Source organism: Aquarana catesbeiana, linkage group LG08 (genome assembly GCF_042186555.1).
Source record: "Aquarana catesbeiana isolate 2022-GZ linkage group LG08, ASM4218655v1, whole genome shotgun sequence".
Taxonomy (NCBI): Eukaryota; Metazoa; Chordata; class Amphibia; order Anura; family Ranidae; genus Aquarana; species Aquarana catesbeiana.
Window position 1 is genome coordinate 196,449,468 of NC_133331.1, and position 17,387 is coordinate 196,466,854.

Consider the following 17,387-nt stretch of genomic DNA (forward strand, 5'->3'; position numbering starts at 1 on the left):
CACTTCCTGCTTCTTGTCTGGTGATAAGCCTAGGCCAGGGGTAGGTAACCTTGGCCCTCCAGCTGTTTTAAAACGACAAGTCCCATGAGACATTGCAAGACCCTGACAATCACAGTCAGGACTCCTAGAGGTAGAGGCATAGCGCCCAACTGTCCCTGATTTGGAGGGACTGTCCCTGATTTGGAGCAATGTGCCTCTGTCCCTCTTTCCTCCTCATTTGTCCCTCAGTTTGGTCTGATCCATATAGTTGTATAGAAAATGCACTTGTGTTTCCCCAGTGCTAAACCTTTCATCCAAATTCTAAATTGCTGCATTTGTCAATTTTTTAAAGCCAATATAAAGAAATAGTAGTGGTAAAAAAAAGTTCTTATGGATTGAAATACTTTTTTTTTGGTTTATTCTTCTTTAAGGGGGTGTGCCAGGGGGCATGTCGTTTGCCTACATACGTTTGGAAGTAGGTGTCCCTCATTCCCATCTCAAAATGTTGGGGGGTATAGTAGAGGCATGATGGGATTGGTAGTTTCACCACAGCTGGAGTGCCGAGGTTGCCTACTTCTGCCTTAGGCTTATGACATTGTGCACAGCTCTCTCTCACGTGAGAAGAGAAGGGGGGGGATGAGTCATAAGCAGGCCAATGAGAGCTGCAGAGCTGGAGGCGTGTTTGTGTAAATCCAGGAAGTGAACAGACAGCAGCTTCAGCTGCCCACAGTTAAAATGGTTGCAGCCAGACTCAGTGGAGGGAGATTTCTGCAGCAAATTTACAAGTACAGAATCACAGTATATATAAAATAATATGCAAAGTGGTTGGAAGAATGCTCCAGAATGGCAAAGACGTTTTTATTACTAATTATGTGAGCAGCCTGCAGTTCCTCTTTAGGAGGTTAATATACAAGTGATTCCTTAGATTTGACTGTGGAACTAGTAATAAAACTTTAGTTCTTCCTCTCAGAAGGAGGTTTGGCTACCTCTACTCAGAACGAGGTTTGGCTTCCTCTACTCAGAACGAGGTTTGACTTCCTCTACTCAGAACGAGGCTTGGCTTCCTCTACTCAGAACGAGGCTTGGCTTCCTCTACTCAGAACGAGGCTTGGCTTCCTCGACTCAAAACGAGGCTTGGCTTCCTCGACTCAAAACGAGGCTTGGCTTCCTCGCCTCAAAACGAGGCTTGGCTTCCTCGCCTCAAAACGAGGCTTGGCTTCCTCGCCTCAAAACGAGGCTTGGTTTCCTCTACTCAAAACGAGGCTTGGCTTCCTCTACTCAGAACGAGGCTTGACTATCTCTACTCAGACTGAGGCTTGGCTTTACCTACTCAGACCGAGGCTTGGCTGCTGTGGAGGAAGAGGCTGCGAAGTGTATCAAGCATGAAAATGAAATAGTCGATGAGTGTGTTTATTGTGTTCTTCCTTGTATAGAGCAGGAGAGGCAGTGTGTATTGCAGAGTATGAAAGCAGTGGCTGCTCTTTCCAGCACATGGTGGGCTGTGTATTCTATAGATGTCTGGGGGTGTATAGCTGCTTTCTCTGCACTGGTTCCGCTCAGAGCAATGATGAACTTTGTATGGAGGAGTTCAGTGTCCATATTCCCATAGATGAATGTTCTGGATGGCTCTCCCTGTGACTAGCAGATGTAAGTGGCAGCATTTCCTATAGATGGAGATATCTTCAAAGCTGACCTCCAGGCAGACGGCTGAGTACAAAGGTAAGTACATGAATGTGAATTGGGTTCTTGTGTTTTTATTCTGTTTTGTGACCCGGACACCACTGCCAGACAGCACAGCCAGGCACCGCAGTCCCCGAGAGCTGAATAGACAAGGGGGGAGTTCGAAGGGGGGGGGGTGTAGACTGCCTTTAGAATTCTAGTACAGCACTGACAGGTTGTTGGTTCTATGTATCTGAATCTGTCAGTGCCCACGCTGAGGTTGGCATAGCCATAGCGGGCACTCCCTCCCTGCTTACTGCACCCATCACACTCACAAGCACATAGTTAAGGACTCTGGTTCCCCATCAGGTCTGGGCACTGTGATTATGAGAAGTTTAGTGGCCGCTGTCATTTCCAGCATGAATAAAGCTTGGATTTCTACCTTAACCAGCAGTGATCTGGACCTGGAATAATCATCAGTAGTGGGAACGTCTTTGTATACAGCAAAAGCTAGAAAAAAGTTTTATACCCCCCCCCCCCCCCCTGGAGTTCCACTTTAATGTTCTGTATTCAGCTTAAAGGAATTTTTTTAGGGTAAACACAGTGACTATGAAGGCTGCATTTACCAGTCTTAGATTTCATGCTTTGTAGGATTTGAAAGATAAGCTTCATAAAGCCCACTTCCCCTGAACACATTTTCTACCTATGACATGTTTGATAAGCAGTGTTTATGTTCTCAGTTATATTTGCATACCTTCTACCCTCACTTATCACGTTTCTACCTTTTTGCTGTGTCATTCTGGCCCCTCCTGCTTTTTAAAATGTTATTCGTTGTCATAGGCCAGGGGTCGGCAACCCTCCGATTGCGATCTACAGGTCGACTGTGGGCAGGTGACCAGCGGACCTCAGGGAAGAGCAGCTTGAAACACTACTCCAAAACCACCTGAACAATCCTGCAGGGAAACTGCCAAAGCTGCAATCACAGGTGGTGGAGGCGTTCCTACCTGTGATTAGCTGTTGTCTTTGAGAGCTTTTCGGCATGATAGTTCAGGTGACTTTAGACTAGTGTCTGAGGTGGCCTGAGCGGTTACCTGCCTTGTGTTTTTGCTGTAGTGTGGCAGGTGGGCACCAGTGGCTATCATACAGTGTACCATCACTGCCCACCCCCCTTCCCGCTGCACTGATCTTCTGTGGCTTTTCCTCCTTTCCCCTCCCACTGGCTTCTAGTGCTGCAGGGGAGCCACAGGGGCCGTTAAATAGAATCCCCCCCCCCCCCCCCCCCAGCTGCTCCGACCCTGCCCTCCCACCAATTCCCCCCACGCCCTCTCCCTGTGGTTCTGCTGGCCAGTGTTCTGTCAGAATAGAGAACCCGTCAGATTAGGTAATGGAAGTGATGTTCCGTCATTCGCACACGTGTTCCAACGCTACCAGGTTTGCTAATCTGACAGAACACCTGCAGTCAGAAGAAGGCAGCAGCGGACATCTTACAACATTGGATGTTTAATTTTGAAAGCCTAAAGGTTTAGCGCTGAGCAGTGTGGGGTGAACCAACATGGCCTCCGCCACCTTCCTACTGCTGGCGTCCAGCTTCTTTCAAAATGTAACATCAAAACAGCATCACAGATTGTCAACATACTATATTTATTTATATACGCTCACTTTATTGCTAAAATTGATCTGAAATTCAAGACGTAGCTGGGTGTAGTAAGATGTCCGCTGCCTTCTTCTGACTGCAGGTGTTCTGTCAGATTAGCAAACCTGGTAGCGGTGGAACGCATGTGTGGCTGACGCAACGTCACCTTTGTTACATTATTTGACAGGTTCGCTAATCTGGATCACCGGCTTCCTTTCCTCTCCCTTCTGCTGGCTGCAGTTTATATTGTGCCTTAAAAAAATGAATGTAGTAGATTTAGTAGATGTAGTAGTCATTCTGGCTTATATCATAAGATACAGGGTAAAAAAACAAGTTCATGTGATATGGGCCATACTCAGAAAATTTGGCTCAAATAAGAACTGCATTATAGCGTGTGAATGTGTGTGTGACGTCACATCTCAGCCACAGCACAGAGAGCAGCTGTAAGTGTGCCGCCACCAGTTCACGGCCTAATTCAGCATTGCATGTGATCCATTTCTGTTTAGTGCATTTTATAGTTTATAGATTTGTGCTATTAAAACAGGGCTTGACAAATTTGCTTTGCAACTAGGAGCCATTTTGTGCATGGCGATATGTAACGTAACGTGGATCGCAATCAACATTTTCATGCATAGGCATCCCAACATGAGTGTTTAAAGTGGACTTCCACCGTATCCTTTCCCACTTCCTCGAGCCTCAGCTGCGGCTATTGACGTCACCGCTGGGGCTCTCTCCTCCTCCCTCCTCATCTCCCTGTCGCCAGGCCAGTAGAAGAGAAGAGTGGAGCCTTGCACATGCGCAGTAGGATTCCCAGCGTGAAGCCGAAAGGCTACAATACCGGGTACCCTCTTCCGCAATACCCGGCAGCACCCGACGGCTGATGGAAACATCAGCTGCGGTGCCAACATCACTGGACTCCAGGACAGGTAAGTGTCCTATTATTAAAAGCCAGCAGCTGCAGTATGTGTAGCTGCTGGTTTTTATTTTTTTTGGGCGGACCTCCTCTTTAAGTTTGTATGTGCGTTTTTGTGTGGGAGCCTCAAAATTTGTTTGGGGGGGATTTTTTGTGTTTGGGTGTAACTTAAATTTTTTCCAATTAAAAGAAAAGTCTTTTTTTTTTTTTTACTTTTTTACATTTTTATTTTATCACATAGGGGACAAAAAGTGACAGGTTCTCTTTAATGAGACATGCAGGGTCTAAAAGAGGGGAGGGGAGCGGACATGTGTTTGCTCTCCTTCTTCCTCTCTACCCTGTGGTGCCCACTATGCCAGTCCTGGGCAAACAGAGCCCGGGATACATAGGGGGCGCACGCGCGCGCGGGGGGGGGGGGGGGGTACTTTACCTGCATGTGTTGAAGCAATCGGCTGAGTGCTTCGAATGGACAAGTAAGCAGGGCTAAGTGTAGAGAAAAACGACCTGCCCGGCACCCAGAATTGCATGTCTCAGGTGTTGGGCAATACAATTTGTGCATTCCTGCAACAGTGAATTGGCTGACAAAAGCCCAGGCACCAGGACGCAATTTGTAGTCGCCATGGTGACCTGGCGCCTGGGATTTGTTGAGCCCTGCATTAAAAGATTTCCCTGTGGGCAATGTGCCTTTGTGTAATTATTTAGTTTATCAAAACTTAGAGTGGAGGTACAGTTATTTACCCCCTACATATCATCTGACACATCAAGTGAATTTCTTTACTTTGATTTCTTGTTTTCATTTTTTTTTTTTAAATATTTAGAGATCTGTTCCTATACCCCAGATAAGAACCCTTGCTCTAAGTCATGGGTGCTCAAACCCTGGCCCTTTAGTTGTTGCGGAACTACAAGTCCCATGAGGCATTGCAAGGCTGACAGTTACAAGCATGACTCCCAAAAGGCAGAGACACGATGGGACTTGTAGTTCTGCAACAGCTGGAGGGCCACAGGTTGAGCACCCATGCTCTAAATGGTAAAAGCTGATGTGGTTCATTTCTCGACAGCCTAACACTCCATCTCAAGTTCTTCCACCCAAACAACTCCTCCCTAGCTGCGCCGACTCTAGGTATTTAGGAATATGGGGAGATAGTGTCACCTCTGAGGAGAGCTGTAGTGTCAGTGAACCCACATCCCTAATAGAATAAAGAAAAAATTACTCAAACATGAGTGTGTATCCTCTAGTGGGACTTTGATTTGGGTCACTGACAGGTAGGTAAGTATTAATATATTGAGAAGAGAAGTAGAAATTAAAAAATAAGATATTTATTATAGAAAAAAGATAAAAACATAATAACTATGACATAACATAATGAGCATTAAAATGGATGCATATACATGGAGATCAGAAGAAATAACATTGACCAATTCTATTGTATAATAACAGATAGAAAAAAAACAGACGTTTCGAGGTTATAAAGGGATCAACCTCTTCTTCAGGGGTAATAAGTTTTGGTCACAACAATAATTTATATCTACGCTATTTAGGAAGGCCTACCCCTCCCAATCAGGTTGGGGATTGGTCAGGGCTCCCTGAAACACCCCAGACAGCTCCATCTCTCTTCCCCCAGCTTCCTTCTAGAAGCAGAAGGGAGGTAACTGAAAAATGAAACTAGCTGTGAGTCGCCAGCCTACTCTAAGCCACTCCCAGCCCAGAGATCAAAACCAACAGGCCTGCCTAAATGTACCCGTTCTACAAAGAAATCTCACTTTAGCACCTACACTAATTAGAGGGTGCTACAGCTACATAAGCCAAAACTGCACTCAGTTTGATTTGAACCTCATTTTATGCTGTGCACATATAAACATTTCTTCTTATGTTTACCATACATACAGTGTAAATTGTACATTGCAGCACTGCTGACGCCTTGTGAATTTAGGGCCCACAAGTAAATGACAGTGTGCAGAACCAGAACAGTAAAAGGCCACTCTGTGCCACTATCTCTGCTCGTTACACACCATTGAGGCACCCAAAATAGAGAGGTTTATCTGTCGCCCTTAATGTGTCATTTATGCCATAGCGGCTGAATGAACTTAGCCTTCAGTCATTGAAGGTTATTCTTCACCACCGCCGCAAGAGTGGCTCATTGAGAGCTGATATGTAAACATCAATAGTGTGAAATTATATAATATATATATATATATATATATATATATATATATATATATATATATATAAATATACATCTCAGCTCATGCCGTCATAATTCAGGTGTATCTCCATATGAGTTCAGATGCAGTACAGACAACTCTTTCCATCCTTGTATGGCTGTGTTCATAAAATCTGTGTTTACAAGTCCTCTCCGGTGATCAGTAACACACCCCAGCCTTCTGCCCAATAGGAAATTGTACCAGTTAGCTCCTTTGCCCCACCAGTCTATATTCCCTTCACCTGTGATTGGTAACATTGTAACACCGTCACAAATATTTACTTGGTGTGACCTTGTATCCTGTACATATGTCATCCAGGAAGGGTGAAGGGTCTACTGGTTCAATATTATCATATACTCTACCTCTGGAATACTTTAGCATTACTCTAGGTGGGTAGCTGTGGCTCTCACCTATATGAGTCCTTCAGGAAATCCTATTTGCTGCATTTTTTCTGTAACCAATGTTTTCTATTCAAGTGGGTCTGTTGTTTTTACCCTCAATGGACAAAGCACAGGCTCCCGTGAGGACAGTTGTCTTTCATAGGAGACATCCAAGTTTGCAGATCTGTTGTTGGTTTTCAGTGCCAACACTCTGCTTTTTACTTTGAAAAAAAAACAGAAATATCCCATAGTTTGTAAACACTAACTTTTGAACAAACCAATCAATATACACTTATTGGGATTTTTTTTTTTACCAAAAATATGTAGCAGAATACATATCGGCCTAAACTGATGAATACATTTTATCTTTTTTTCAGTTTTTCGAAAGTGTTGGTCTTTATTTGTTTATAGCACAAAAAATAAAAAAACACAGCGGTGATCAAATACCTCCTATTTGTGGGAAAAAAAAGGACATCAATTTTATTTGGGTACAGCGCCGCACAACCGCGCAATGGTCAGGCTCGGTTCACATTGGTGCGATGCGGGAACACTGCGAATCCACTGATGTTTCCTGCATCGCTCCCGACTCGAAGGCAGTTCACACTGCCCTATGCGAACTGCTGGGAGGGTCAATATAATGTTAATGACACCCCCCATTTCAGTTCGCCTATCACAGTGCGAACTGATACTTCGGACAGGAATCGGATCACATGGGTGTGATCTGAATCTGGTGCGGACCAAAAAAAGGGTCCTGCATGACTTTGGTCCGAATGTGATGAGAATTCAGCCATACTATCTGTATGGCTGAAATTGCATCGCACAGGCATCGCATGTGATTTGCAGTGCGGTGCGAATGACATGCGATCTCGCACAGCGCACTAATGTGAACCGGCAAGTTTAAGTAATGCAAAAAATGGCCTAGTCATGAAGGGGGTGGGTGGGGGGTAAATCTTCTGGAGGGCAAGTGGTTAAAGTATAACTGAAGGCAAAGGGTTTTATTTGTTTCAGATAGAATGAAGAGGGATGACACTTATGAGGTTTTTATTTCTACCTCTGCCCCCCTTAGGGAGATTCCCCCTCTCTATTTGTCCTGTTTACCATTAATATTGAAAGTGAAAGTAAAAGAAAATCTGACATTTTGAGTTGAGTTGTCTCCAGAAAAGTAATAGAGGGTAAATCTTCCAATAGGGACACTAGTTCTGGGGACCTGAGGGGCTCCAAGAAATTCCCTTAATCTGCAGTGATTTCCTCTCACTTCCTGTTTTTGACTATGGGACGGGAAGTGAAGGGAAATCTCCCCAATGGGACACAGATGGTCAAAGAAAACTGTCAGGGGTTATAACCCTCCCATCCAAATTGAAAAAAATATTATGCCTGTAGTTCTACTTTAATGTCTGGCTAATTTAATCCTTTAATCCTTTTCTAATTGTTTCAATGAGTCCTGAGTCACTGACCTGAGTAAATAATGCCGTTGTTATGATCAGAAGGAGATCAGTAGTGGCCGTCCCCTTTTTTTGCTCATAGTACAGATTTTATGTCTCATACCTAATGTGGTTTGTAATATTGTGCTTCTAAAACGAACGCTCTGCCCTTCTGAGTTGTCCTATTTTGCAAATTATTGCTATCGTCTGATCTCCATTACATCTGATTTCAAAGTGACTTTTAGGCTGGGTTCACACTGCTGCCAGATGCGGCTCGCAGCAGAGCTCCGGTGCGTCACTGGTCTACGTTTCAGAGACGACTTAAGCTGCGTACACACGATCGCATTTTCTGACAGGAATTGTGTGATGACAGGCTATTGGCGGAAAATCCGACCGTTTGTACGCTCCATCAGACAATTGGTCAACTTTCCGTGGACAAATGTTGGATGGCAGGTTTATAAATTTTCCGTGGACAGCGGTCTGTTGTCGGATTTTCCGAGCGTGTGTACACAAGTCCGTCGGACAAAAGTCCAAAGTACAAACACGCATGTTCGGAATCAATGTTCACCAAACACAACATTTGCAGAAGGTGCCCAAAGGGTGGCGCTAAAGAGCTGAAAAACCACATACGTCACTACGTTCGTGTTTGTTGGCCGACAATTGTGTGCCGTTTGTATGCAAGACAAGTTCCTGGCCAACGCCCTTCGGACAAAAGTACGACGATTTGCTGAAAATCCGATCGTGTGTAGGAGGCTTCAGGGCTGAATTTTTGCCTGAAGTTGGCCCTGAAACGGAGTCAAAGACGCACAAGCCTGTGCAAACCGCTCTGCAGCCACCCCGGAGATATGTGAACCGGCTCCATAGAGAGCCGGTCACAATCTCCTGTCATGCGAATTGGATTTGGAGAACCCACATCCAATTCTCATACCCTGTTTCCCCGAAAATAAGACCTACTCTGAAAATAAGACCTACAAGGACTTTAACTAGGGCTTAGTTGGGGGGTAGGGCTTATATTGCAGCCATCACCGACAATCACGCTAGGTCTTATTTTCGGGGAAACAGGGTAGGTGTGAACCCAGCCTTAGAGAGGAGCTTCACCCTCTGGGGTTATCTTTGCTTTTAACCCCCTCTTACCTTGTCTGCTGGGTTGTGCTCAAATAACATTCTCCTACTCCCAGGAAATCCAGTGTTCTGCAGTGTACCATGTCATTGGGAGCCAGCTGTCTCTTTTAGGCTCATGTTGCCAACCCTCGATCACACGCTGCCAAGTCTAACCTCTTTCAACCACTTTCTGCACAACAATGCCCCCCGCTAGCGGCCGAAAAGGGGTTAAATCTGCCCATAAAATCCCGCCGGAATTTTATGGGCAGATAGAGCAGTGGTCATCAACCCTGTCCTCAGGGCCCACTAACGGGCCAGGTTTGCAAGATAACTCAAATACATCTCAGGTGATATCATTTGCTGCTCAGTGATTGCAGTATTCTAGTCTGCATCTCCCCAAGGTAATACATAAAACCTGGCCTGTTAGTGGGCCCCGAGGACAGGGTTGATGACCACTGCTATAACGCCTGCAAAACGCTCCAGTGTGAAAGGGGTCTAAGGGTCAGGCCAGACCAAAAAAAAAAGTATAAAATGACTGTTATGATTTATGGAGTGGGGGAGGGTTGCAAAGATGCAAAACGGCTTTGGGGAGTGAAGGTCCACTTTAACCACTTGACCTCCAGAAGATTTACTCCCCTTCATGACCAGGCCATTTTTTCCTATTCGGCACTGTGTTATTTTAACTGACAACTGCGTAGTCAAGCAAGGCTGTACATAAATGAAATTTATCAAATTCTTTTTCTCACAAATAGAGCTTTCTTTTGGTGGTATTTGATCACCTCTGGGTTTAATTTTTTGCACTTTAAAAATAAACAAAATCTATTTTTTTCATAAATTTAGGCCAATATGTATTCTGCTACAAATTTTTGGTAAAAGAAATTCTAATAAGCATTATTGATTGGTTTACACAAAGCGTCTACAAACTATGGTGTGTATATACTGGAGCTTTTAATTATTTTTATACTAGTAATGGCGGGGATCAGCAACTTGCAGCAGGACTGCGATATTGCGGCAGCCAATCTGACACTGACACTTTTGACACTTTGTGGGAACCAGTGACACTTAATACAGTGATCAGTGCTAAAAAATATACACTGTCACTATACTGATGACACTGGCTGGGAAGGGGTTAACATCTAGGGCGATCAAAGGGTTTAATGTGTGCCTATCGTGTTTTTGTGTTTACTGTAAGGTGATTTCACTAAGGGATGTGCTGGTTTATATTCCCTGCAGGGAAACTAGATACAGAACAGAGCTCTGCCTTGTATACCGAGGCAGAGCTCTGTCCTCTTTCTCCTCGCCGATCAGCGGGTGCCAGTGGACATACATTGGCCGGCACAAGCTAATCGGCATGCGCTGTGACTAATCACAGGCACTTCTGTGCGCCCCCTACCCGGAAGAGCAGAATCGTGTATGTGTGTATATATATATATATATATATATATATATATATATATATATATATATATATATATATATATATATATATATATATATATATATAGTGATGATGTGCAGCCAGCCCGCAGTAAAGCGACAGTATGTGGTTGAGGAATGAGAAAATCTTTTATTATAGCTCGGCATTTATGGACAAGAATGACTAGAGTGCTAAATGCTTGCAGCTGAGGGAAAGAATGCCGGACAAGCTCCTTGGCAAGGAAGACTTCTTTTTTTAGGTTTTTGCCATACGCTCTCAACCCTGTTTTCTAAGGAGTGCTCCGTTTCTATGATAAATGTATATTAGGAAATATAAAAGGAGTTAAGAGTTTCTTTTGGTATTCAGCAAGATACAGCAAACTCTAGGTTTAACTTGGCTACATGCATGTAGTCTGCTCTTACCATTGCCTATTTGCAATGATGTTAGTCTGCTGTACACCACTGGGGCCCAATGCCATTACTAGCCGAGGCCCCATTCACAACTCAGTGTTTTGTAGCTTGAAGCTCCAAAACGCTGGAGGAGAAAAAATAAATAAATGTATTCTCTATGGAGTTGGTTCACATCTCCACTCCAAGTCACCTGCAACCAAACATCTAAAGCTCAAAAAAGTTCTGAAGCTTTTTTTTTGTAGCTCAAATTGGGCAGACTTGCATGTTTGTTTTTTCCGCCATAGAAATGAATGTAAACATGCGATTTTCTCGTTTTTATGCACCTTCGTGCAATAAATGGATAAATGTAAAATAAGTACACAAATAAATAAAAATCATCATTAACCACTTCAATACAGGGCACTTATACCCCCTTCCTGCCTAGACCAATTTTCAGCTTTCAGTGATCTCACACTTTGAATGAAAATTACTCAAGTCATGCTACACTGTACCCAAACAATTTTTATCTTTTTGTTCTCACAAATAGCTTTCTTTTGGTGGTATTTAATTGCCTCTGGGTTTTTTATTTTTTTGTGATATAAGCGAAAATTTAGCAAACAAGTAATTTTTCTTCATAAATTTGGGCCAAAATTTATACTGCTACATATCTTTGGTAAAAATAGCCCAAATTAGTTATATTATTTAGTCTGTGGGAAAGTTATAGAGTCTACAAGCTACGGTGCCAACCATTGAAAATTGATCACACCTGATGTACTGATGGCTTATCTAATTTCTTGAGACACTAAAGTGGGGTACACACTATACGAAAATCGGGCTAAAGTTTGTCTGATTTTTCTTGATGTTTCACAGCAAATTGGAACCGATAAATGAAAATTTCTACAAAATTTCTCACGAAAATTCTCGTACGACAAGGGCTTTTTTTGTTGTTTGTTTCTGATCATGCGCAGTCTTTCTTTTCTGATTTTTCTTGTACGAAAACGGTACACACTAAACGAAAACCGTTCGTTCTGCTCCCGTACGAGAAAAAATTTGGAGTTTGTTCCTTCGGAACATTTCTTACGAAAATTCTGAAGTTGTGTACATACTATACAAACATCGTACGAAAATTCTTTGGACGAAAATGATCGCCCGATTTTCTTATAGATTTTCTTATAGTCAAATACCGCCCAAATTACCCCTTTTTGGAAGGTGCAGATTCCAAGGTATTTCGTAAGAGGCATGGTGAGTTTTTTTGAAGTTGTAATTTTTTCCCCACAATTCTTGGGAAAATTAAGACTTCTTTTTTTATCTTATTTATTTTTTTTTTTTTTACACAAACCTGTCATATTAACAATTTATTTCTCACACACAGCATATGCGTACTTGCAGTTACACCCCAAAATACATTCTGCTACTCCTGAGTATGACGATACCACGTGTGAGACTTTTACACAGCCTGGCCTCTTACAGAGGCTCAACATGCAGGGAGCACCATCAGGCGTTCTAGGAGCATAAATTACACAGATCATTTCATGATGACCTATCACACTTTTGAAGGCCCTGGAGCACCAGGATTATGGAAACACCCACAAAATAACCCCATTTGGGAAAGACCCCAGTGTATATTCTATGAGGCATTATGAGTCTTTTGAACGATTCATTTTTCTCCACAGACAAAGAAAATGAAAACGTATTTCTTTTACATAAAGTTGTATATTTATAAGATATTTCTAACACACAGCATGTACATACCAAAAATGACACCGTAAAATGCATTCTGCTCTTCCTTCTGAGTATGGTGATACCACATGTGTGAGACTTTTACACAGCCTGGTCACATACAGAGGCCCAACATCCAAGTAGCACCTCCAGGCATTCTAGGAGCATTAATTGCACTTAGAAATATGATCGGTAGTCAGAAAATTATAACACAGCATGTACATACCAATTAACAAAAGATTACCTTGGTTTTAGTAGTGCAGTGGTCCACAGAGGAGACCATTGGTCCAGGCAGCAGGCAGGAATACTGTCCATAGTTGGTACAGGCAGAGATACTGTCAGCACAGCCAAAGCATTGGTCCAGATAGCAGGCAGAGATGTGGTCAGCAGCAGCAAAAGGAATTGTCCAGGCAGAAATACTGTCCATAGTCAGTAGAGTTAACAAGCAGAGATATGATCAACACAGCCAAAGTATTGGTCCAGGCAGCAGGAAGAAATGTGGTCCATAAAGTCCTGGATCATTAAAGGCAACGATATGGTAAGCACAGCCAAAGTATTGGTCCAGGCAGCCGGAAGGACCATCAAGCTTAGGGCCAGGGGGACAGGGGTAGAGGCTTCTCCCACCCAAATCTTTTTGAAGCCTCCGGGTAACCAGACCCTGTTCTGGGAACACAGAAAACCAAAAACTGACTTTCTCTACTCAGAACGCTATTCTGAAGCCCCTCGCATATGTGAGACCCCTGTATACTAAAGTAGAAGGGCAAAAGATCAGTGCATGTGCCAGGCAAAAACATGGTCGATTAACAGGCCGAGGTCGGTGCATGTGGAAGTCAGAAACCTGGTTAAAACGGCAGGCAAAGGCACCGACGGTAAACAGGCTGAGGTTGGTGCATGTGGAAGTCAGAAACGTGGTTGAAACGGCAGGCAAAGACATAGTCGGTAAACAGGCCAGGGTCTGTTAACATGGAAGGTAGAAACATGGTAGTAGGCAAATGATCCACACAGGTATTTGAAACTGGGAAATGGCAGTCTGTTAAAAATAAGGGGAACTAATATCTTATTGATGTGTGATAACTTCTGAAGCAATCTCTGATGCATGGGCCATGTTGGGAGGGACATTGGGGACTATAATAACTGTTTTTTTTTCTAACTCCTTCTCTGCTGCATACACAACATTTCTTTTGGTGTCTTCTTCCCGATTTTGTGGGGGGGAATGTTATATGGAAAATGTTGCTCATGAAGTCGACACACATACAAATTAAACATGGCCATATGAAAGAGATGACATGCAACTTTTTTATACAATTAACGGTACTTTCGGGTTGATAAATATGGTTGTAGCATCTGGTATTTTAAATCCACCTACCCCCCATGAACTGATTTATAATCGTGGACACATTCAGGCTGTACAACAGGGCCGTGTCTTCTCTGAATCTCCACCAAGGTGTCATTGTGGATGGTAGACATGATGTGAAGGTCTTTCTTGTCCCTCCACTTCATGGCCAACACTTCCTCATTCCTCAAAAATGCAGATTCCCAGCTTTGTAGCCTTTTTGTTAATACATTTTGTGGGAAGCCCTTCCTGTTTTTTCTGAAGGTACCACAGGCCAGGGTTTTTTCACGGTACAGGTGACGAAAAAGGGGCAAGCTGGTGTAGTAATTGTTCACATATATATGATATCCTTTTTTGAACAGGGGAGTATGCAAGGTCCCAGACAATTGTTCCACTGGTTCCGATATATGTGGGGCAATTGGGTCTGGAGCTGTGAGTCTTTGCCTTCATACACGCGGAAGGCATACACATATCCAGTGACTCTATCGCAAAGCTTATTCAGTTTCAACCTGTACCTGGCCCTCTTATTGGGAATATACTGTTTGAAGTGCAGCCGGCCAGTGAAGTGGATAAGGGATTCGTCCACACAAATGTTTTGGTCTGGGACATACACTTCAGCAAATCGCTTGGAAAAATAATTTATTAGGGGGCGTATTTTATACAATTTATTGTGGTTGGGACGATCACGGGGAGAGTGTTAAAATGTAGGAAACGCATAATCGTGTCATAGCGTGTACTGGACATGATAGCAAAATAAATCGGCATGGGGTGGGTGGACCAGTAGAGGTGCAGTTCGTTTGTTCTTTGTAAGCCCCATATTAAATGTAAGGCCCAAAAACAATTTGAACATGTCTAGTGTGAGATGTTGCCAATGAAACATACGGGGGTAGGACGAATTGGGGTTGGAGGCAGTAAATTGTTCTGCATAGAGATTTGTTTGGTCCACCATATACTGCAGCAAATCTTCTTCTGGGAAAAACAAATAAAAATGATCTAATTGTGAAACATTAGTAGTGTTGGGTTGCACACCTGGCTGTGTGCTGAAAGGGGGGCATTATAGCTGACCCTGAGCTGGCAGGCAACCATAAGGGGTTTGCCAGGGCATCAGGAAGGTAGGACTGGGCCCGGATTCCTCGGGTTTGGTGTGTAATTCCAGTACTGGTACTGGGCTTCTCTTCCTGAGGTCTTGTGCTGCTGGTGGTAGGCAGGTCTTGATCGTGTTCTTGATCTTCTTATTCTTTTAGGAGAGACTGTTTCCTCCTCTGACTCTGTCCCCGATCCAGTACTCTCTACTGGCTCAAATTCCGAAGCAGAATCGAATGATGAGAGCTCCCCGCAGCTTTCATCATCCAACATAGTAAGGATGGTATATGCAGCCTCAAGTGTGAAAAATCTTTTGGACATGATGGCAGTACTGATGGCAGGCCTGTGTGACTGTACCGATGGCGGTACTGATGGCAGGCCTGTGTAACGGTACTGATGGCGGTACTGACAGGTCACTGATGGCGATACCGATGGAGGGCCTGTGTGACAGATCCTGACAGATCTAGATGGGCTGTGTGACAGATCTAGATGGGCTGTGTGACAGTACCCTGTGGCAGGTTCCCTTTTTTTGGGGGGGAGGGGGCAGCGTGTGGTGCACAGTAGTGTAAAATAGCAATCACTCCCTGATCCTGGCTCTCTCACACGATCGGTGTGGTCTGGTAACGCCTGTAATGTTTACACTTGTGACCGGCTGTGATTGGACACAGCCGATCACATGGTAAACAGCCAATTTCATTGGCTGTTTACCCGGATTGGGGATGGGTTGTGTTCGAGTGACATGCGTCATCACCGCTGTGCGCACCCCCCAGGAGCGCACATTAGCGGCGCATTCTGCTGGACGTCATGTGACGCCCAGTCAGGATAATGCAACCACTTTCCGTCTGTCATTCTGTTATATGGCGGGTGGGAAGTGATTAAAAAAAGCATGGACTTATTTTTTTTTTTTTTTTATTTATACTTACCTAGGTGGATGCAGCATCAGTCCAATGCTGCATTTGTTCGCCGGCGCCTCTGCACCGAGAACCGTTTTGACGGCTCCCCGAACAGAGATCTACTGACTATCAATCAGCAGCTCTCTGCTCTTCTCCTCCTCGCTCACTGGAGTGTTGCGCTGTGGAGGGGCAGGGAGCGGCCGCTCAGGCTCTCAGCGGTGTCAGTCCAGGCAACTGGTAGATCCCAACTTCCATTGTCGTGATGACGCGGTGCCTGGATTGATTTCTGTGACGTCAGCAGAGAGCGGACTTTAGCCCGCTCTCTGCTGAAACCGGGTCAGGACTGCAAAACGAATTGCACTCCTGTGATCCACAGGAGAAGTACAGCCAAACGAACTTTGGCTATACTTCTCCTTTAATAATAAATAAAATAAATTAATAATATGTAATGATAAATAATAATAATTAACCCCTAACCCTAAAAAAAAATAAAGAAATTATAATTTTTGATGATAAAATAATAAACACCCCAACCCGAACAAAACAATAAAATAATAATTTATTATTAATAATTTATTTTGTGTTGGGGTGTTTACCTATAATTACTTTTATTTTTATTTTTTTTTAAGGGTTAGGGGTTTAAGGTTAGGGATTAATTATTATTACATAGTATTAATTTCTTGTATTTATTCATGATTATTTTTATTTGTGTATTTATTTTACATTTATTTATTCATTTTTTTAAAATTATTATTAGTAGTATTTGTAGTATTATTAACAACAATAAAAAAAAAGACAATAAATAAAATATTAACCCCTAATCCTAACCCTAACTTTAACTTTAACCCCTTACCCTAACAACAACAAAAAAAATTATGAGAAGTGAACAATAATAAAGAAATAAAAGCTGATAGAGAAACTCTGAAAAACCTAGCAACAAATGATGAAAAAAAGCTGTAAAAATTTGCGCTAAAACGTGCATAAAAACACCAACATTGCACATAAAAACGCTGGAGAATGCTCAGGTGTGAATGCAACCTAAGGGATTGAGATTGTGTTTTAAAACTGCTATTTTGCTTCCATCACTCTGCTGCTTTGAGTAATTAGGAATTGCTTTTGTAAATGATGTATCAGTGTCTATTCTTATGAATGCCATTGAGCGTTGGCAACAACATTCACTTACTAAGCAATGAAGTGATGACAGTATCTAAAATTATTGTTACTTGATAATTAAAGGTTAATGTTTCTTGCTAACACGTTTGAAC

General features: G+C 43.1%; 1 protein-coding gene across 1 annotated transcript in view; it reads left to right on the top strand.

The window, feature by feature from the left end:
- Nucleotides 1-1,257: 1,257 nt before the first annotated feature.
- SAMD8 (sterile alpha motif domain containing 8) overlaps nt 1,258-17,387 on the top strand; it is an 82,982-nt gene continuing 66,852 nt past the window's right edge. Inside the window, exon 1 of the mRNA XM_073596778.1 lies at nt 1,258-1,698. The gene's annotated coding sequence lies outside the window, so the exon portion shown is untranslated. The remainder of the gene's footprint in view (nt 1,699-17,387) is intronic.